Below are 22,680 nucleotides of genomic sequence, written 5' to 3' on the forward strand. Positions count from 1 at the left end.
ATTTTAACCTTTGCCTACAGTTGTGAGAGTCCTGGGAATTTGAGGGAAGAGGGCTGGATTTGCAAGTATAGGAAAAATAGGCTGATCCTGTTCACTTCTAATTTACCAGGACTCATGTAATTCTGCAAAATTTTGGATTTACTCTCATCTAAAAGTACTTTTAAAAATTATCTTGATGGACATAGCTTCATAAAATGAATGGCTCAATATGCAGAAGTACATTAAGAACTCAGCATAACTATTCCTAAATGCTGTATGTACATTAAACCATCATTTACAATCCACACAACTCCTAGACAGAACATACACAAGACTTGAGCAATTTTATCACTATCAGACAATCAAATGTTTGACCTGTTTCTTCCCTCACAGTACAGCTGAATTATAGTCTTCAGTTCAACTAGAGCTGAGACAGCCAATTACTCCTTATTTGAAAGCACAGAAATTATCTGGATTTGAAATATGCACCTTACTGCACACAGCACCTTCTCTAAACACATATCCCAAAACTCCCCACCTGAGTCATGAATTACTGTTACCACCACCTGTACTAAACTCAACCTTCAATTCACCTCCTCACAGACATGTGAACACATGGCCTTGAGTTTGCCTGAAGGACTACAAATTTGACTATGTCAAGTAGATCAACCTACAGAAGAAAGCTTGGGTTTTTTTGCTTTTTTTTTTTGCCTTTTTTTTTTTATTGGGGTGGGAGCGGGGCACAAATGCAGGGCATCTCTCATCAATGCATATCAATACCTGATGGTACGGCACACCGCAAACCCAGGCTCCTTTCAGCAGCGCCCAGTGACAGGATCAGTGCCAATGGGTACAGACTGAAACACAGGAGGCTCTGTCTGAACATCAAGAAATGCTTTTTTTATTGTGAGGGTGACCCAGCACTAGCACAGGTTGCCCAGTGAGGTGGTGGACTCTCCATCATTGGAGATACTCAAAAGATGTCCAGACACAGTCCTGGACAACCTACTATAGGTGGCCCTGCTCGAGCAGGGGGAGACAAGGTGATGTTCAGAGGTCCCTGCCAAACTCAGCCAGTCGTTGATTAAGTGACGAGAGAAGGAAGCCCTGTAACAGAAAAGCTGTAATCAGAATGCCCCACAAGCTTCATTAGGGACAACTCTTAACCTCCAGTATTTCTGCTCACAGTCACGTAAAGAAAATAAAATGAATGTCTATTTTCAATTAAATCAGGTAGGGTAACAGTCACTGGGACTTTAAATCAGTAATAAAGCAATATACACTACTACATCAACAGATAAAATGGTAGACAATGAAAACTGGAATACAGATATAAAACTGCAAGGAGCTTTATACTTGCAGTCATAACCGAGAACTATTCAAGAAAGATTATAAGCAGCTTTTCCTCAGATGCAAAGAAAAGTTCCTGGGTATGGCTGCTACCGGGACATCAAGAAGCAACAAAGAAACCCAACAGGTTGAGGACACAGATCAGAAACCTCCAGGTTACCACAAACACTGAAAAAAAGTAAACCCTAAACACTTTTTCATACTTACTAACTTGCCTTCACTGAGCTTATAATACTACCTCAATCCTTCTCTACATTGAATTTGAGACAGCTACCCCTTGGCACTTACCCCATGTTCAAAACACTCAGAAATTCATTAAGTAGCTAATAAACAAGACCAGGAAGTACAGTACCACTCCCTCTCATCATATTTGGTCACCTGTAGTTACCATCAGTAACTTAGTTCCCTCACGTCAAAATGGATCACAAGTCAGTGATCTGAAGGACGTGTGACAGAGCTGAAATAAAAGCCCCACAACAGAAGACATCTGTCCCTTGGGGTACAAGCCATCAAAAGCATGGACCAGAACTTCTCAAATACAATTACAATGTACAGCCCAACAACAGAGCAGGGTTTGGTACCAGGATTCCTTTCAGATTCATGTTGCTGTAACTGCATCTCAGAGAACATGTAAGTTTGAAAATCATGGAAGAATGTAAATGCAGAAAGAAAAAAAAAAAACAAACCACAAAACTGCAACAGCCTTCAAACACGGGGAAGCACAGACAACATGATAATACAAGATAACAGTCAAGTGTTTACCATAAAATAGCCATTATTCCGTCAACATTTAAAACCCCCCAAAAAAAAGAGTAAACAAAAAAAGCTTTCAGAAGCCATATGCTTCATTCCATATTATTATATCCATCATCTCTAAAACAAAACAAATACAGTAGGGAAAAAAAATCATTTTCTTTGTTCAAAAGCAATCTCAGTATGGTCTCTAAAGCATCATCCTACTTCCAGGAACAGTATTTTAGTCACAAGAAATACAACTGAAATGTTCTAGAGGAAACCTATGCCACACACAATAAAACTGCACAAAGACTTCCTCTCTCTACAGCTAACCATTAAAAATATTTAGGAATACGAACATAGCTACTCAGTTCAAATTTTACACTTTCAACCACAGAGCTGCCTAACAGGCCAAGACTGACTTTCCGCCCACCCCACTTCCCATTAAACCAGGTTAAAAAAAATGCAACTGATGATTCAGATCTGGAGGTTAAGAAGTATATGTGTTTTCTCCATTTAACTTTGGATTCAAATAAGAAATAATTGTGTAACACAAATTCTGTTGAAGCTGCATCTTCTGCAGATCTGGAATAAACTGTGTTTCCTATGTAATAAAGCAAAAAAAACCCAAAACCATGAAGTTCACCGTAGGAGTACTACTTTGGGCAAACCTTTTCAGCCTCCAGAAAGATCAAAGCTCTCTCAATATGGGAAACATTTCATTGTTTTCAATGCAAAATGCTACACTCAGCCAGGTTAAGGATTCCTCCCCTAACCTCATCCGTTGGAAGACCGATTTAAGAAGCTGGGGAGGGAGAGGAAAAAAGCTTGACAAGTTCGCCTTCAAAGGAAGCCACAGTATCTTGCATCTTTCACAGAGACAGCTGGACCAAAAAAAAAAAAAAAGATAATTTCAAGAGAACTGAGAGTAGAAACAACTTCATACAAGACAACTGCAAGAAGTTGTTCGCATAACCTACCTTACAAGCTTTACAATCTAAAGAGAACATAAATAAAACAATATACTCAACAAAATAGTTGATTTAGTAAATGCAAGCTGAGCAAGTCATGAGACCTTATGCATCACCGTTCCATCTCCAATCTGACTTGCGTCACTCTTTACTCTTCACAGTATTGAGATGTAGCAGGGGGGAAAGGGCCAAAGGAATCACACCTGTTGAAACAGACTGCAGGAGTCCCAGGTGGATGGGGTGTTCTGACAAACTGCCAGTTTAGGTTGCCAAAATTGAAGAGCACGGTCTTCCACATTAGCGCAAAACAGAGAAACCCTTTGCACGATTTTTGTAAAATATGAACCTTAAGTAATCACAAAGGAGCTTCACAACTTTTCATCCAAGCTCTCACTTTAACGAGCATAAGCTGTTTAAGGAAGTTACATGAAAAACAGTACAAGTCCAAACTAGGTCTTTTCTGGAAGCAAAGAGGACACAATGGGCTACAAGCAAGCAAACTATATCAAAAAAAAAGCTTAAAATTCAACAAAACGCTGCATCAGAGTAACAACACTGAAGTGTTTATCACTTGTATTTCCTCTAGCACCTTCCATTCAGTATTTCTGAAGTATGCAAATAGAACACTGAGTTTCTTCAGTCTGTTGCCTTATAAAGAGAAGTCACTTGGCTTCTCTTTTACCAAGACAAAACAAGGCTGTCACAAACCCAAGCACAGAACACAGGTCTTCAGAGTTCTGCTCATGTGCTTTAATCAAATAAGAGAAAAAGATAAATTAAATAAATTAATAAGAGGCATAAAGTTGTATTCCTATACTTTCATGAAGAACCTATTCCAAGTACAAATGTTAAACATTACTGAAGTTGCAAGTAATCATTACTATTTAGTAATACTATCAGTACTAATTATTAACAGAGTATTAACAGACTATGATACATCTATTTCTCAAGCACTATTAATCAGCATACTACTCTGCTATGAACAGTCTCACTATGGGGACACCAGCAACACACATAAAATATACCAAAAAATGGCATTCCAGGAGGAAAGCACCACATTAAAAAAGAGTCCATGGAAGAAATATAAAGCAACAAAAGTCTGCTGCTTCCAAGTTTAAAAGGGTAGCTTACAAACTGGAAGAACTAAAGAAGTTTTAAAAATAATAGCTTCTGGTAACAGGCAAGATTATTTTGTTGGGTTTTCCCTTGGATTTCAGTGGCAAGCCTGTAACTCCAAAGTCCCCTCAAATAGTCGAATCCTTTTGCAAGTCATGGCACCAGAAGCCTTCTTGAGGACCAGCCAAAACAACACAAGTGAAATACCCTCAACTTCTGAATTTCCCTGCCTTTGTTTTTATTACTATAAACACTTTTTAAAATCAAAACCTGCTGAAACTAGAACAAAGCAGAACAGAGCTTGCCCACTTCCCACTCCTCGCTACCTCCTTCCAGTTACCAAGATTGTTGAGGTTACAAATACCCAAAGTGGCTCATTTTCCAGAATATGCATCAAAATTTGTCTACACCAGTCAACCCATTTTCTCCATGTAACCCTTCAGGAGTCCCAAACATCATTAATGCTGCAAAGTGATTTAACCTTGCTTACTTTCAAGTAACCTAGCGTAAGGTTAAAAATAAATTCTTTGAACAAGTTAGGTCAAACCACCACAGAGAGATCAGACCTGGGTATAAATACTGAGTCAGTCAGGTAGGAATTCAAACCTAGATTCCACTACAGAATGAGATATAACCAAGGGAACTGCTAAAAGTGTCTGGTAAATATGAAAAAAGCAGATCCTCAGAGGGCTGAGTTGCCGCCGTTTGTTGTGAAGGGCTACCTACGTTTGAACAGCAAGCACTGCTCCTCCAGGCCTGAGCATCCTCCCCCGCTGTTCCCTTAACTCACAACCAGCTCCAATTTCCCTCCTTGCAAAAAACAGCTGCTCATGCCAGGACAGCCCCTCCATTCCACCAGCCACCATCATCCCAGAGGCTATAGAGTCGAGCTGCTGCAGTATTAGAAGCATTCAGCAATTACTCAAGTTGAGATGACTAGAGACCAACTGCTGCTTGGTAGCTAGAGACCCAGTGGGCTGGCCCTCATGAGCTTCCCCTTACATAGCTCCATACCAAACCCCAAGTTTCTGTTCCACAAGACCACATGTTCCTTTGCCACAACCAAGAGAGCTCTGCATGTCCACACTCCTGATGTTAACACACCTACAGGAGAGAGAAGCTTCAAACCAGGTTCACCATGAGCATCTCCCAGGTGGCTTTCAACAGCACTGCAGACATTTCAGCACATATTTTTAGATCTATTTCACATCACAGAGTTCAGATCCTTGCCATCAGGCTCAAAGGTGTACAAGGTCTTTTACACACCCATTTTTCTGCAGAAGGGTTTCTACCAGTTCACTTTCCTGCCATAATTCTCTTCAGCAACAAGAGCAAACACAGAAGAGCTTTCTTGTTTGTTTTTTTTTTTAATGCAACATAAGCCAGGCCAATAGCAAAGCCCTGCCCTGACTTAAAATTCTCTGCAACCACATATAATCAGCAGTGAGGAAGGACTAGGTAGAGAAGGTTAAAAAAAACCAGTTCATTCATTGCCATGTCCTCAAGTAACCTGCTGTTGCTGCTGAGAAGTTACTGTCAGTGAATTCTGTAGCTGTGACCGTGACACAGCTGCCCTACCCCCCCACCAGTGAAGGAGCACCCAGGAAGATGGAGAAAGATGGAAGTAAAGCCCCACACAAGGCACAAACCAGTAGTTATTCACCCACTCGTTCCCCGCCGTGCTGCCAGCCCTCCTTTGGCCTGACTCGGTATCAGAGGGGGCCCCAAGGCACACACCCCGCCAGCCCCGCCTCCCCTCTGAGGGGCGCCGCCGCACCCCCCTTTCTCCACACCCCCAGCCCCCAGAGCCGGGAGAAGCCCGAGCCGGCCCGAACAGACACCTCCGGCCGAACAAGGGGGTGGGGAGCGGGACCCTCTCCGCAGGCCGGCCGAGGGTGGAAAGCTGGCCCGGCCCCGCCGGCACCCACCGCGGGTCGGGTCGAGTCGGGTCGGGCCGGGCCGGCCCACGCCCCCACGCGAGCCCGGGCAGGAGCTGGGCGGGAACGGCCCGCAGCCGCGGCCTACTCGGCGGCCTGTGCCCGCGCCCGGGGGGGGCGGCAATCTAGGGCAGGGCGCCGCTCCCCCGGCGGTCGGCGGCGAAAGTAGGGCAGAGCCGACCCCCTCGCCCGCCGCCGCCCCCGAGCCGCCCGCGGCCGGGAAAGGGCGCCGGGCCCGGCGGGGAGGGGCGGGCCCGGCGGGCACCCGCCGCCGGACTCAACCGCCCACCGGCGCCGGGAGCCGGCCCCGCGGCAAAACCGGGGCGCCCTGCGGGGGGGGCGGGCCCGGACGGAGCCTCGGGCCGCTGCCGGAGCCCAGGCCGCCCCCGGGCCCTTGGGCGGGGGAGGGGCGCCCGGCCTCCCCCGGGCGCGCGGGCCCACCGCCCCCACCGCCGCCACGCGCGCAGGGCAGACAGCGGGGGAGCGGGACGCGACCCCCCACCCACCCCACCGCACCCCGCGGGCGCGCGGCCCCAGCCCCCCCGCGCGGTACCTGCCCAATGTGCTCACAAAGCAGCAGCAGCAGCGGCGCCCACCACCGTCACGTGACCGCCCCGCGCCTGCTTCGCCCCCTCCCCCTCCCCACTCCTCCCTCCCTCCACGCGCGCGCGAGGCCGCTCCCCCGCCACGTGACGCGACGTGACGCTACGTGACGTGCCGTGACGCGGCGCGCTCCCCTACCCCCGGCAGCCGCCGCCCCTCCCCGCCCTCCCGCGCGCCGCGCCCCCCGCCCCTCACACACCGGCACGGCCTCCCTACGTCACGGGCGCTCCGCCCCCCCAGAGCGCGCGCGGCGGAAGGAGGCGGCCAGCCCCGCCCGCGGCGCGAGCGTCGCCGCCGGGAGAAGCCGCGGGGCCTCCCCGCTCCCGGTGGGCCGCAGCACCGGGTCGTCGCCGCGGCGGGGCCCGGGGACAGGCCGCAGCCGGCGGAGCGGTCCGCGGCCGTGAAGGGCTTGTGCAGGGCCGGGCGGCCCCGCCTCGGCGCTCAGTCGGGGCGGCAGAGCCCCGCCGGGTTGGGGAACAGGGTGCCCGTGCAGAGCCACCGGCTCGGCTTCGCTCTCGCTGGCCGAAGGGGGAGGGCGAGGTCTTTTAGGTTGGTTGCGGCTTTTTTATTTTGTTTAGCTTTAACTTTTTTGTTTTAAGATGGCGCTTATTTTCTGCCCCACAGGGTTTATTCGGGGCTGGTGGTGAGGCCTTTCTGTCACAGGCCAAAGCCTGCACCAGGTGCCGGGTGATGTGTGTTCCACATCATGCCGGTCCCAGGCATGTTCAAGCTGCACCGACACGGGGTCTGGGCTCTCCGGAGCTCCCTGGTTCCTTCATAGAATCGTTTAGGCTGTAAAAGACTGTTGAGATCGTCGGGTCCAACCGTTAACCCAGCGCTGCGGGGGGCTGGTGTGACCCACGGGCAGGACCCGGCACTGAGCCTGGTTGAACCTCACACAACTGGCCTGGGCCCATCGCTCCAGCCTGCCCAGACCCCCCTGCAGAGCCTCCTGCCCTCCCGCAGATCAACGCTCCCCCCAGCTGGGGGTCACCTGTGAACTTGGTGAGGGTGTGCTAGATCCCCTCGTCCAGATCACTGATAAAGATACGGAACAGGACTGGCCCCAGCACCGAGCCCTGGGGAACACCACCTGTGACCGGCCACCAGCTGGATGTAACTCCATTCCCCACCACTCTCTGGGCTCAGCCACCCAGCCAGCTGGTTACCCAGCAAAGATGCACCCGTCCGAGCCATGAGCGGCCAGTGTCTCCAGGAGAATGCTGTGGGAGATGCGTTCAAAGGCTTTACTAAGGTCCAGGTAGACAACAGCCACAGCCTTTCCTGCATCCACTCAGTGCGTCACCTTGTTGTAGAAGTTCAGGTTCATCTAGCAGGACCTGTCTTTCATAAACCCCTGCTGGCTGGGCCTGATCCCCAAATTTTCCTGAATTTGCCATGTGATGGCACTCAGGATGATCTGCTCTATAACCTTCCCCAGCACCGAGGTCAGGCTGACAGGCTTGTGGTTCCCCAGATCCTCCTTCCTGCCCTTGTTGTAGATGGGTGTCACGTTGGCTAACCTCCAGTCTTGTGGGACTTCTCCAGTTAGCCAGGACTGTTCATAAATGATGGAGAATGGCTTAACAAGCTCCTCCTCCACCTCCCTCAGTACCCTCAGGTGGATCCCATCTGGCCCCATAGACTGGTGCATTTTTAAGTGGAGCAGCAGATGACTAACCATTTCCTCCTGGACTGTGAGGACTTCGTTCTGCTCCTTGTCTCTGCCTTCCAGCTCAGGAGGCTGAGTACCTACAGGGAAGCTGGTCTTGTTATTAAAGACTGAGGCAAAGCAAGCATTAAGTATCTCAGTCTTTTCCTCATCCTTTGTGGCAATGTTCCCTGCAGCATCCAATAAAGGACGAGGATTATCCTTGGCCTTCCTTTTGTTTTGCCCTTCTCTAATTGTTGTTCTCCTGGGGGCTTCATCACAGGCCCATCTGATATCCCAAACAATCTGGCTGACTAGACAATCAAAAGGCTGCTTTGCTCTTGCACAGTTGCTGAGACCAATGTCTGAGTGGTCAGGAAATTAGAACCGATTCTGCACTTTACTAATTTCTTTAAAATGTTAAACTGTTCTGCAAAGCTGGACACAGGGAGGCACCCCATTGACTCAGAGGAATCCTGGGACAAAGGATAGCTGCACCACGGGAGGAAGAGGTCAAGGAGAGCGTGCTAGGGACTAGCAGAGAATGGTAAGGGGGTGACACAGCAGAAGCATGTCTGAGTACTTGATGCAGCTTCTGGCAACCTAAACTGAATGATGGCAGGACATATGGCAAGAAAGGAAGGTCGCTTGACTCCCCAAGAAGAGGAATTTCAGGTTGTGAGCCAGGAAAAAGAATAACTTTTCCCCTTTAGACTTTCTCCTGCTGTGCATATTTCTATTGTGTACAGCACATCTGGTTGCCCAAAATGTAGCGGTTGTACCCTTCTGGCATCTCTTCTTTGTAAGGCCTGGCGTTTTAAGGCAGGGCTTGCTTATCCTATGTGGAAATTGGTTCCTGCTTGGTGCTCTGCTGCGCAGGCAGGGTTAGTGAAGGTGATGGGGACATCAGACGGCAGACTGTTTGTTCAGCCTCCAGTGATCTATCCCATGTTTTTTGTCCTTTTCTGTGGTCTTACTTCCTTTACTGCTGTCCACTCATCCTCTGTCCCTTGACCCCATATTCTCCACGTAATTAGAGAGGGCATCAAATTTATTTTTCCCTAAGCAACATCTGAAAATTCATCAGTGTTGTTCATGCTTCTGCCTTCTCTACTTAGACAGACTAGACAGATTTAAGCAGCCTGCGTCCTGGACTGACCTTGATATTTATTACATAGATGAGCAGGAGCTACGACAGTTCCTACTGCTCGGAAGCAGCAAGAGCTCCGTATTCCCATCTTTTCTCAATAAGGTAGAGGGTCCTTTAGAGCTAAATTGAAATTCAGATCAAACAGTGCACAGGTAGTGTTGATTTTTTGAGGCAGCTGTTGATATTTTGTTTTATCACTATTGTGGGGAGGGAATTAATTATAGCTCTAAACAAAGTTTCACAGGCTTTGTGACAAACATGTTTGTGGCTCCATAATCTGTGTGGATTTAATCAGTATTATTAGCATTCTTTCTTCATGACTTGGCAATCCTTTGCTAATCAAGAGGGATATTTGATGTGAAGCACAAAACAGCAAAGGCTGAGAGCTCTTGGGATGCTGTAGTCAGATGGTGTGGTGCCAGCTGGAGCGCATCTCCAAATTTCACACAGAATCCAGCCCAGGAGCATTTGGAATAGGAGAAAATTACACAAGGATACCAGGACAAAAGCATTGTAGACTCCTCTCTGCTGTACATAGAGTAAATATAAAATGAGAAAATGGCATATTTCACTGCCAAAGCTGTCAGAGAAAGCTAAAGGAATAAACCGACGGATGCTAAGGGACACAGATCCTCTCTCCAAATATTCAGTATGTCAGGCTTGGAGTGGAAACTGTGCACGAAACACAGCAAATGTTTGACCAGGCCTGGCAGGCAAATTATACCTGCTGCCTGTGTCAGGACTTTATCTGCTGTTACAGGGATCTGTGACCTTTTCAGTTTTCCAGCTACTAAAGAATAATGCAGTACAGGTGCAAATCCCACTGGACTGTGTGATTAAGGTTACTTCAGGATTGCTTTTCTCAGTCACCTACTGCGGATCTCCCGAACAGCCTGCAGTCTATGTACCACAGGCTGGAACCCACCATTCTGGTGCTTCGGCATTCTACTTGCCAGTCACATTTGGGAGCGGGGGGGAAACCATTTGTGTTAAAAATATCACCCTATTCCTAGTTCAGAAGTCTGCTCTACTTCCGTGATATAGACAAGAAATTAAAACCATCTATTCTTCACAGGCTCAGGCTGCAGCGTATCTTTGCTCCTGTTGGTAACCTCTCTTCTACTTCCCACCCTACCAACACTTGCCCCTCAGACTCATCGGACAGTTAGTCCGACTAAGCTGAAGTTCAAAGCAGTTTTTCACAAGTCTGAGGTTTTTATTTTTTGTGTGCCTGTTTTTTTCCCTCAGTTACATCACCTGGTGTAATAAAAATACTGCTCTTCTCTGCAAACTGTTCTTACAGCCTTAACCCATGACGGCAGCAAGCGCTACCTTTCTCCAAAACACACTCCAGTAGCCTCAGAGAGGCAATGCATCCAGTCATACCCAGACACTGTAAGAAATCAAGCTTGACTTTTAGGTTTGTGTTGAGTTTGCAGGGAATGAAGATTTCTGTCTAGTTATAGTGGAACGCTGGAAAAATCTCAGGTGCAAAGTGGGGTGGTCTCAAGAGGTGTTACCCTTGGGCATACCAGCAATAGCTGCTGCATTTAGACTTGGCGTGAAACTTGTACAGATGCTGTCTAGAAATGGGATCCATTGTGTTAGATTGCGTTAACATACTGGCAGAAGCAAGGACTCAGTAACATTTGTACTTGAAAGTGTTTCTATTCCAGTTGTGGAAGCAAGCCCCTCTGGTATAGATGCCATTCACAGCACTGAAAGCAGGAAGGGTAATGATACCATTGTCTCTAGCTTTCATGCAGCCCAGGACATTAAAATCCCTAACATCCACATGCTGCATTAGTCCCTCATGCCTCAACATCATCCTGGGAATTCATGTTGGACTGCTCGATCATCCTTTACAGTCGATGTGTGCCTGGAGACAGACCCCCTTCTGTACGTGCCCCCTGCAGCCCTTGGTCCAAGTTTTTTCACCTTGTATTTGGCTGTATGAAAAAGTGATGTATTTTTATGTGACCAGAATCTGAAATTGCTCTGTGCATCCACCTTAACCCCACTGTAATTTTCCATTCCTCCAACCTTCTTCACAAAGCATTTTATTTGCAGTGACTTTGTACTTATTTCCAGATTGCTGAGACAGTTCAACACTTCCCAGCCTCATACTGATCCCGCAGAACCTTGCTGTTTTGGGGATGATGTTGACAGCTGCTGATCTGTGTAGCGTGTGCTCTGCTAATAGTGAGTGCTGAGTTTGTTCTGTCAAACTCCCCAGTTTAATTGTGAGGTGCCCACTGTTACCTTTCTCAGCCAAACAATCTCCAAGAATTAAACAGACTTTTGTTAAACAGACTTATTTTCCACACAACCCTGTTGCCTGGTGTTAACTGTATATCTAGCCTTGAATTCTCTATTAATCAAGTCCCTTATCAGTTTTCCATTATTTTGCCTGTGAAATCAAGGAAAGTAGTCTGCAGGTATCTAGTCAACCCTCTGTGCCCTGCTCAGACAGTGGCATGCTTCCAACCTCTTAAAATTTCCACAGATTAAAATTATCTCCCTGAAGCCAGAAGTTTCCCTGGCCAGCTCTTAAATAACATGGGGGGGTGGGGTTGGACTAGATGATCATTAAATGTCCCTTCCAACCTACAGGTCCCTTCTGGCCCAAACCATTCTATGCTTCTATGGTGTAGACACCTCAGGGCTGGTGATAGAAAACCATTTCTGACTGCCAAATGTTACTTCGCACTAGTCAGTCCATAAAATAACAACCAGCTAACTCTTGTGTACCACTGTGGCACTATTAGATGTTCAATGCTTCTTCATGGAACAAGAAGCAAGTGTGTTTGGAACACTTCTTTTATAATCATCTGTTAGTGCTTTTAAAACTATCTACAAGTGGGCATGATTGCTAGGAAGTGTTCTTTAAGAAGATGAAAGTTCTTGGAAGCAAAAAAATCCTTTTGCTGCTCTAGCTTATACCACCTTATAACAGAATAAATGCAGAGACATTTGTTTTATCTGTTCCTTCTCTAATTTAAGTTACAGGCAACTCAGAAGTTTATCAGCTGGAGACGCCAGTTATTTACATGCAGAGCTAGTTCATTCTAGGATGGCTGATTAGCTCAGCTGCAGTGCCCCATAAATGCAAAGCTAATTCTGTTACTGGGCTGCACTGACATCCTCATGTCCTGCTAGACTTCTAAACATCCTTGCACCATGTTGCACAGTGCCTCTTGCAGTGCTTACAGAGCACTTTATGCTTGCATCTGCCTTTATCAACTGGATTTTAACAGGCCTAGTGGAATCTCAACTCACCCTTACTCCAGTAATGTAAATGTTCCTGTAATTGATTGGTAATTAACTAAAAGTTTTGTAAACTGGAAGCTGGATGTTGCACCATTTGCTGTTTTCCCGCAAACTTAATCTTAGGATAAATTACTAGCATTTTTATCCTGTGATAAATTTTAGGAGAATGTTCTGAATAGCATGGCCAAGGATATTTGCCAATTCTTGTTAAATGTCAGTCTTCTTTAAATTATGAAAGGGCCATTTGTAGATGCAGCAACTGGCAAATCAGTGAGCTTGAAAAACCTCGGGGAGCTACAGGCTGGTCAGGCTCCCCTCTGTCTCTGTGAAGGTGATAGAGCAAATAGTACTGAAAGCCATTTCCAAACATACTGATGACAAGAAGACGACTGGGAGTAGTCAACATGGATATACACTGGGGAAGTCATGTCTGACCAACCTGATCTACGATGGAATGACTGCCTTTGTAGATGAGGGGAAAGGAGGGGATGTTGTTCACTTAGATCTTAGCAAAGCTTTCAACAGTGTTTCCTACAACAGCCTCCGAGACGAACTGATGAACTACAGTCCAGGTGTATGGACAGTAAGGCAGATTGAAAACTGGTGGAACTGCTGGGTTCAAGAGATTGCCATCAGTGGCACAAGGTTCAGCTGGAGGCTAGTCGCTGCTGGCGTACCCTAGGTCCTGGGGCCAATACTGTTGAATATCTTCTTTAATGACTTGAACAGTAGGAGAGAGTGCAGCTTCAACAAGTTCACAGATGACACAAAACCAAGAGGAGTGGCTGGATGCACCAGATGGTTGTGGTGCCATTCAGAGGGACCTCAACAGGCCAGAGAAACAGGCCAACAGGAACCTTATGAGGTTCAACAAAGGGAAATGTGAAGTTATGCACCTGGAAAGAAATAACCCCATATGCTGGTGTGGGCTGGGGCCAACCACCTGGAAAGCAGCTTGGTGGAGAAGGACATGGAAGTCCCGGTGGGCAAGTGGAACACGAGCCAGCCGTGTGCCCTTACAGCAAAGGCCAACAACATCCTGGGCTGCATTAAGAAAAGTGCTGCCAGCAGCTTGAGGGAGGTGATCCTTCCCCTCTCTCACCAGTTCAGCACTGGTGAGACACCTCTGGAGTACTGCGTCCACTTGTGGTCTCCACAATACAAGACAGACATGGCCTTACTGGAGGGAGTCCATCACAGAGATGATTAAGGGACTGAAGTACTTCACATACAGGCAGGCTGAAAGAGCTGGGATTGTTTAGCCTGCAGAAGAGATGGCTCAGGGGGGTCTTATCAGTCCCTTACCTCATGGCAGTGACTAAAGAAGATGAAACCAGACTTCTCAGTGATAAACCACAAAATGAAAACAAAAATCTATTTATCAATAAAACTTTCCTAATGTGAGGATGGTCAAACATGGGCACAGGTTTCCCAGAGAGGCTGTGGACTCTCTATCCTTGGAGATACTCAAAACCTGCCTGGCCTTGGTCCTGGGCAGCTTGCCCTAGCTGACCCTGCTTTGAGGGGGTGGCTGGGTTAGGTGATCTCCAAAGGTCCTCACCTTTCAGCCTCACCTATTCTGTCATCCAGAGTACAGGAACCCAGCATTCAGGGATATGACTTCACCTCTCTTGACAATTTCTTATTCCAAGTTGAGAAATGAGTTCTCAACAAGATGTTGAAAAAGAAAAGTGATGTCGCAGCACTATCCAAACTGGCCAGCTGCAACAAGCCTTTTACCACCCCACACCAGGTTAACTCCAGCAAGCAATTCCCACACCTCGCCCCGGCACAGCCACCAATCCCCCACAAGGTTTCAACAGTTCACCTACTGTCCCTGCTCTTTCTTCAGCCTCTTCAGGCTAGCCCACCCTGCTTCTTGCCTCTGCTGTATCCAGGGCACTCTGTCTCCTCCCTCTGCTCCTTCCAGGTCTCTCTTTATCTGGAGCTCCTCTTCATACATTCCTTAGAGCTATTTAACTACTTAGCAGGAACCAGCCACAGCTGCACATTATCCACGTCAGCCAACCCACCGCCCCTGAAGCCAGCCCACAGCTGTATATTATCAATGTTAATTAACTGGCCTTCATTCCTCTACAATTCCTCTACAAGATGACAGAAATCCGTGTCAAAAGAGCTAGACGTTTTCATGTAGTCATTTTCTGTTGCTTTTTGCAGAATGTTTAAGCTCTGAATATTTCCCTTCCCCTTAAGCAAAGAGTTGAGCAGCCCAGAGTGCAGAACTAAAGGCTTTCCCCAAATCCAAATGCACTCAAAGTACAGCAGCCTACTGTATATATACCAGGGTAACAGGAAAAATAATTTTTTGGAGTCAAAGCCTGTTTATATAAGTAAAAAGCTAAAGCTGTCCTTCTGCAATTAACAGGAAAGAGACGCTACTATATATACATATGGCAAGTCATCATTACTGCTAGAATTTTTTCCTGGAAGGGAAAAAACTGTCTTTGAAGTGGTTTTATCAGAAAGCAAGATCAGAAGTCGTTATAGCTGATTAGCTCTTTACTGGCATCCTCGCTGGCCCAGCTGCTGCATGGCACCCAGCAGCCCTCAGCAGCGGGAAGCAGGCTGCCACCACAGCAAGCGAAGAAATGGATCCTGCTTTACCAGGTGTTTTTCTTAGCATTGACCAACTGCTCCTCATCCTCCTGGCTCTGAGACCTCTTTCAGGACTCATATACTTGGAGAAATTATCCAGCATTGCTCCCTAGGTGAATACTTACCCAGAATACAGTGGCTATAGGGGTAGGAGTTTTACAGCAACAGTGCCAGTTTGTGTCTCCCCAAAGGCAACCTTAAATCTAGTCACATCTTTTCCAGTTGTCCAGCATTCATGAAATTTCTGTTGTCAATGAATCTGTGTGCTTAACGTTCATTAGGCACTGCAGCGAGTGTGTGGAGAGAGGAAACCCCTGGAACATGGAAACTTTTGACAACATAGGAAAAACCCCACAGGCTCCGATTACAGGGGCTACAAATCTTTCTGCTGAGACTTCAGCATCCCTAGAGCATGACCCTTGCTCTGTTTATGTCTTTGCCACTAACAGTCCAAGCAACTGCCTAGATGACCTTTTCACTGTAGTTCTGCACTTAAGGCTTGTGGCTTCCCTCTTACTTCTCCCAGCTCATGGTACACCCTAACAAAGAGGAAAAGTAAGACTCTCAAGCAGGGTGGTATTTTGGAGCTGATCAGTAGCTCCCAAATGCCATGTTGGCCAGGTGGTCCCTTGAGCTTTGCAGGGGCTGAAACCATCCTGACGTTTTCATTCCAGATGAAAAGGCTTGGGAGGGACTGAGGAAGTTGGGACACAAAGCACAGAAGTTCTTGTTTTCTAATACACTGTGTACTTGCTCACTTTCCACCTCTGAAAGAATGGGCTGCCCTTGCCCAAAGAACAGTTCAGGCACTATGTTCCTGGTATCTCTTCATTGATTAATCCACTTACTGGACCTTGAAAGCACCTTGCACTGGAAAAAGACTATCCTGATCCTCTGTTCAGAAGCAGACAGGATGAGTACAGCTGTGGGTAGGAAGAACTAACAAAACCAGTAAGAAACTGTTCCCACTGTGCCACCTTGGTTTGGCTTCCTTGTTCTGCAACAGTGGTGCCACCAGCTGGCAAGAGCTGAGATCCCAAGTTACAAAGAAAGAGAGCGCCCAAGAAGGGCAGCGGTGACAGCCAAGCAAACCTGCAGCAGCTGTGCTGGGAGTTGGAGGCAGGCAGCAGATTGAGCGCTGAAAGGGATAATATGCACCGCCACCGTGTTTGCAGTGTACAGTAAGAGCACTGTCAATAGCAGCACAGACTTGATGCAGCTCCAGGCCAAGGAGTGCAAGGGATCTCAGCTTGGCTCCTCAGCCAGAAATTACGATGGCCACATGTCGCGACGGAGGGAAGACACAGTCACTCAATATGAGTGATCAGCAGACTTCGTTTATTGTGCCTTACAGTCACCTTTTATGCCTTGTTATAATTAGCTCATACATATTACAAAAGTTAAGCTCATTATTGGTTAGTTGCCTAAATACCAAGCCCGCCCCCAGTTTCTCTTCTGTAGTTACCTGTTCCCACCTGCAACATTCTTTTCCCACCGAAACCTTCCTGTTATTGTGTAACAAGAACAGCCAAGGACAGTGTATTTTTGCTTTACTTCAGATAAGCTGAGAGGGATGTGCATTTTTGTCCAGCCAGCTGGACTATGTCTGTGTGACCCTTTTCAGCTAGCCAGTTATCCACAGCCGCACACATACATGCTAAGCACAGCCAGTGAGAAAGCACTGAAGGAACCTGGGCTGTTCAGTATCAGGAGTGAAGACCATGGCTAGGAAACAGTCAAAAATCCCTTCCAAAAAAAGAGATGAGCTGCCCCACAGAAGGGAACAAACTGCTCCATCTGCACAGTGAATGGGAAAGCAAGGGGACCTGCAAGACAGACAATGGGACAAAATACGTGAATGCTAGAATTAGTTCCTGGGGGAGGATTTGGACTTTATTGCTGACACATTGAGGAGGAGGTCAATGACTACTGACTGTCTTGGTACTTCCTGAGGTCCTTTTTGGTCCTGCCAGTCAGCTGACAGGTCCCACACCATCTGAACACTGTACTCGATGGAGTATCTAATGAAACCGGGGAGTTGGTAACCCTCATTGCCAGAGCCCATTCTAACCCCTCATCCTAGCGTTTCCAGGGCCAGGGATTTTTTCTGTCGTTTTCCATCTCTCTGCTCTCAGAGTTTTGGTATGAGGCTCAGTAGGATGACAGTATAGTATTCACATGCCTTTTCTGATTCTCCTCTTCCTCTTTTGGCATCCACAAGCATCAGTAATGCCTACTGCGGTACTACAGGGAGCAGACATGGTGCAGCTGGAAACACAGTCTCCCACAGCTTGCATACAAAGCTGCAGTTTGCCCATGACCATGGAACCTAGCACCTCATGGTGAGGTCAAGTTTCCCCATGGAAATGGGGATGCAGGAGCTGCTTTGAGGCACGTGATTTTAACCTCCAGCATAAAGCTTAGACCTTTTAAGGACATTCCTCCTCTTCAAAAAATAACCTTTCCAATTCTAGGCTAGGAAAAGGAGGCAGAGAAATAAGACAGCTGGACAGAGACCTCACTCTCCTGCGCAGTGAAAATATGTGGAAGATCTAGTGCTATAGATGCAGTTTTGGTATGCAAGGTCTTCCTGAAACCTTTAGTCTTATACCTAACTGTCTATCTACAGGCACCTGTACCGTCCAACGCTTCTTAGGGGTATTTGCTTATTAGAAAAATAAAGTGATTGAAAGGAAACTCTTGCCTCAGAACAAATGATGTACCAGAAGCAGCGAACACGAAGGAGACACTTTGAAGAGTGGAACAGTCCCAACCCTGCCGTTAGAGCCATTTCCTACGGAAACAAGGAGTGTTACTGCAGCTGTGCAGAGAACAGGACTGGTGCTTAAGCTATGAAAAACAGAAATAAGCTGAGAACCTGCCCTTGGGATATCAATCCACTCACTGGTGAAGAAAAACAAAGTTTCACTTTATTTCTTTGAACATATCATCTCAACACAGAGGCTGAACTGTTACAGGGAAAAACCCAAGCCCACTTTTTCTCAAACTGCCCTGGATTGACTCATAGTAGGATGATTAGCAAATCACAAAAACCATCAGCCAAGTCAACACACTACACAAATACTTTTTGTTTAGAGATACCCATAGTAAGATGCACAAATACTCTTTGTTCACCGATTTTCAGATCACACAACTTCAAGTATTGAAAAAAAACCCCAACCAAACTGCAGTTAATTACGATTACCTACATAATAGGGCAGGAGTAAAAGGTCCATTTGTCAGACTACAGCATGTATAATGATACTCAGGTGAGAATGTACAGATCTTTTTAAAAAGTGCATGGGTCACTCCCACATACACTAACATGCTTTTTCAAAGAGCAACATCTTTCTGGCATGTGAACACAGTAACCCGGTTAACGCAAGATGGAAAATTAGGCTCTTAATTTTATCTGGAAATGTATCTATTAACAGTTTTCCTCCAAATGACAAATTAAGAGTTATTTGTGACTGACACATGGAAAACAGTCTGTAAAAATCACTGTTACATTGTCCATGTAGTCAAGCAACACACAGGTGACCTAGAATGATCAGTTCCAGCCTACACCTTCACAGCTCTTCTACCACCACCGCCTTCAGAAGAGTCCAGAGTACTTGATTGCATTTAGCAAGCCGGCAGAAGAGCTGTAATCCAAAATCCAAGCTCTTGCACCCACACTGAGTTCTTCCACAAGAGAAATGTCAATCCTCAGATTTCAAGAACCCCATGTTCCACCTGCAAGCATGTCAACTGGATCACATATTGCTGGATTTACTTTTATATTCCCATCTAAATGGAGGGAAAGGTAGGAAGTGCTGCTGATCTGAGAGTAGCTGCATTGGTTTAAAGTTGTATTTAAAACATATGGAACCTGGACTCTTCTCTGCAAGTGTCTCTTTCAAAGCCAGGAAGTTCAGCAGGTTCCACTGCTCTGTGCAATCCCTGTTTTGCTTTTGAAGAGGGATAGTACTGTATGGTGCTTGGACAAGACCAGCAGGGACTCTTGTGTGGATGATTACACATAAAAGCAAGAAACATGTTACATCAGTCTTCAGTTAAACTTCTTCCATTCCAAAGAGAGAGCAACAGAGACTGAGTTTTGCATTGCAGTTGAGAGGCACATTTTCCATTGATGAACAGAAAACCCCAGTTTACATTGCAACTTTCTGTGGATTAGAACACAGACAAACCTCCTGTTGAAGTAGTTTTTGAAAAAGAAACCAAAAAACTTAGTTACTGTTCTTCTATTTAATTCTTAAACTGCTCCCTCACCTATTCTGCCCGGAAATACCTTTCCACTTGTGTGTATGCAGCTGCTTTTCCTTTCTAAAACTTGTTTGAGAGATCCTTGTTCCTGTGCACCTTGGAAGTAGACAAGTAATTCTGATGTTTCACAGGTTGGGCCCCTGTACCATGTTCGGGAGAGCTGAGAAAGTCAGTAGTATTTTGTACATATGCAGTGAACCCCAGAATAAATAAGAAAAATAAAAGGCAGCAGTACAGGAATCAGCTCCTCCATGCAGCAGGAATGAGTCTGGAGCAAAGCCTTTCAGACTGGACGGAGGATATCCAGGGCTGAATCAAACGCACAGGGACACTGTGAGCAAGGCCCCAATTCAGTGAGCTACTGCCGAAGCAAGTGTAGAAGTCTCAGACTGTAGCAGGGTTTTAACAGGTGCCCCCAGGCTTTGCAGAACTGGTACCTGAACTAGTAAGTCATGAGAGGACAGGGAACTTGCTCAAGTCCCAAGGGGCAGGGGTTGGCAAGTCGGGAGCGAGGCTGGGATGACAGGTTGAGGATGGAGACACAGCAGTTTGAACAAGAGTGACAGAGCCTGTTAGAAGTTACTTATCCAGACATTTTTGTAATGGTTCCTCAACCACACTTGCACTGTAAGAGAAGCCCAGAGCAGCCAACCGAAGCTGTAAATTCCAGCTGGCCTGTTACCTGCACTGTCCACAACCAACCAGGTTGGAGGGAGCTGCAGGCAAGGCCATTCACTCCCATCCCAGCAGGTAGCATGTGGAGGTGGCTGGTGGCACAAAAAATAGGAGACAAATGCATTGGTAACCTGGAGTGATGAGGGGAAGAGTGAGTGACTACTGAGGAAAACTGGTTCTTCCCCATGCCATCTTCACATCTCATCTGAAGAGAGATGACCAGCTTCACGAGCTCTAGGAGCAAATAATCTGCAGTCACATAAGCATAAGGCATGAAGGAACTAACCTTCAAGGCTTCCATTGCTCAAACGCTCCATTACCAGTTCATCTGAGAGCACACTCATTATAATAACTTTTGCCTTTGGAGCACAGGGTTAGATTTCAGCTCATAGCCCTGCTGAAGCACTATTTTTTCATAGTCCACCAAGCATACAAAAGACAAAAAAAAAAAAAAATATCATCTGTGGAGAAAGCCTTTAAATGGGATCAAGTCAGCAGAAAGCCAGTGATGCACCCTCCCTCCCAGCTTTGTCCTCAATGAAATCTTTAGTTACCACATTGAGTAGAGCCAGATGCCAGTTCTCTGGCTGAATAAACCACCACTCATCAGTTTAACACGCTCACTGGGTGCAGACGCAGCGCATGTCCACTTCTTGATCTGCTGACACCCAACGTACAACACAAATGTGAGAGAATTTTGGCTTCTGTAGACTGCGGAGGAGTGGAGTCTCCACTGCTGAGGCAGCTACCCAGCCACAGTGATCTTCCTAGAGTGGGCTACAGGTTTTCCTTTTATTGTGACTAGGCAAGCAGTTTTGAACTGATTGTTAAAGGTGAACTAGGAAGAAATGGGAGAAAGAGGAACATGCTAAACATCAGAAAACAGTTAAACCCATCTGTTCTACTCTGAAAATTGACTGTGATAAAAGCAGGACTTTACAGAATTTGAAGACAGTCTGAAGTTAGCAAGAAGTACAGAGAATTCCAGATTAAGTCTGCACTGGAATACAGAGAGAACAGATACAGTTAGCAAGCACAGGAAATACACATACATGAGAGCTCCTTAACAATGTATTAATGTCAACATTGATGACTCATCGTGCTGATTCTAAATACAAAGGTAGCCCGTGGATCAACAGAGCACACTACTGCAATTAATTATGGATATGTATGCTCATTGAAGGCCACAGTGAGGGAAGAAGTGTTCCTGTTTCCATGCTCTTACAACCAAATTAACCTTACAGCTGGGAAGGGACATCTTGTGCAGACAGGCTAGGTTCACATTCAATTTGCCATTTCCCACTGTTCCATTTACAAGCTGCATCAATAATTTTGAACAGTTTTACTTTACAGTTAAAAATATGCACTGTAGCACTTGAAGAGAGCTGTTACTATTTCACTTGACAGCGTCTGTGATAGTTAGGGATCTAGTGCTGTTTCTGACAGTTCATGACAGAAACAGCAAGCTGAGAAAGGCTCTGTTAGATGGGTGGAGTTGCAAGAGTTGTTAAACATCAGACAGACCCTGGAGTCAGAACAAAAGCCAGCAAGTACCAACAAGTCCTGATTCCCACACCCCATTCCCCCCACCCCCCCAAGGCTTTGTTTCTTATTAAATATACTTGCAAAAAAACATTAAAAACAGTTACCTGTAGGACATCGTACCCACAGTCAACAAGTTGTGATCACCTCACATTTTAAAACACCTTGTGTAGTTTGTGCATCATATACACCATAGGCAATGGGGAGGATCCAGCATCTGTGTACATATTAACATACAGACAAGCACTTGATAGATGGATCCCAAAACAAACCACTGCATTGATTTGTGTCTACACCACATCCTAAAAGAAATGGAACAAGTCACAAGTAACTACAAACCTGTTGCAATTTCAACACATACCTCGTAGAAGAAGGCAATGCATACACCCAGCCCTAAGTCACTGATGAGTTAGTGAGATAACTTTACAAAGATCAAGGTACCAGAAGAGGAAGGCACATTAACCTCTGGTTGGTCCATTTCAGTATCATTTGGATGAGTCATAGTGACATACATACCCTGAGACTGTGGGAGGCCTTAGAAAGGAAAGGAGGACAAGTGAATGGGCAAATAAAAAGTACAAGTTTAATGAGAATTTAAGATTCAGCACCTGAATTTTCCCTTTTAATAAGGGAATCTAGAAAAGCAGTTCCTAAGAAAACCACCTATTGAACTCTTAGATTTTTGCTCTGAAGTCAAAGAATCGCCATCTAGGACTATAGAGACATTACGTTATGCTGCAAAGGTTTTTTAGACAGTCTCTTGAGTTTCAGCCTAATGACCGGAATTTGTATACAATCAGCTGTTTTACTTGGGGTTTT

The sequence above is a fragment of the Falco punctatus genome (genome assembly GCF_963210335.1).
Source record: "Falco punctatus genome assembly, chromosome: Z".
Lineage (NCBI taxonomy): Eukaryota > Metazoa > Chordata > Aves > Falconiformes > Falconidae > Falco > Falco punctatus.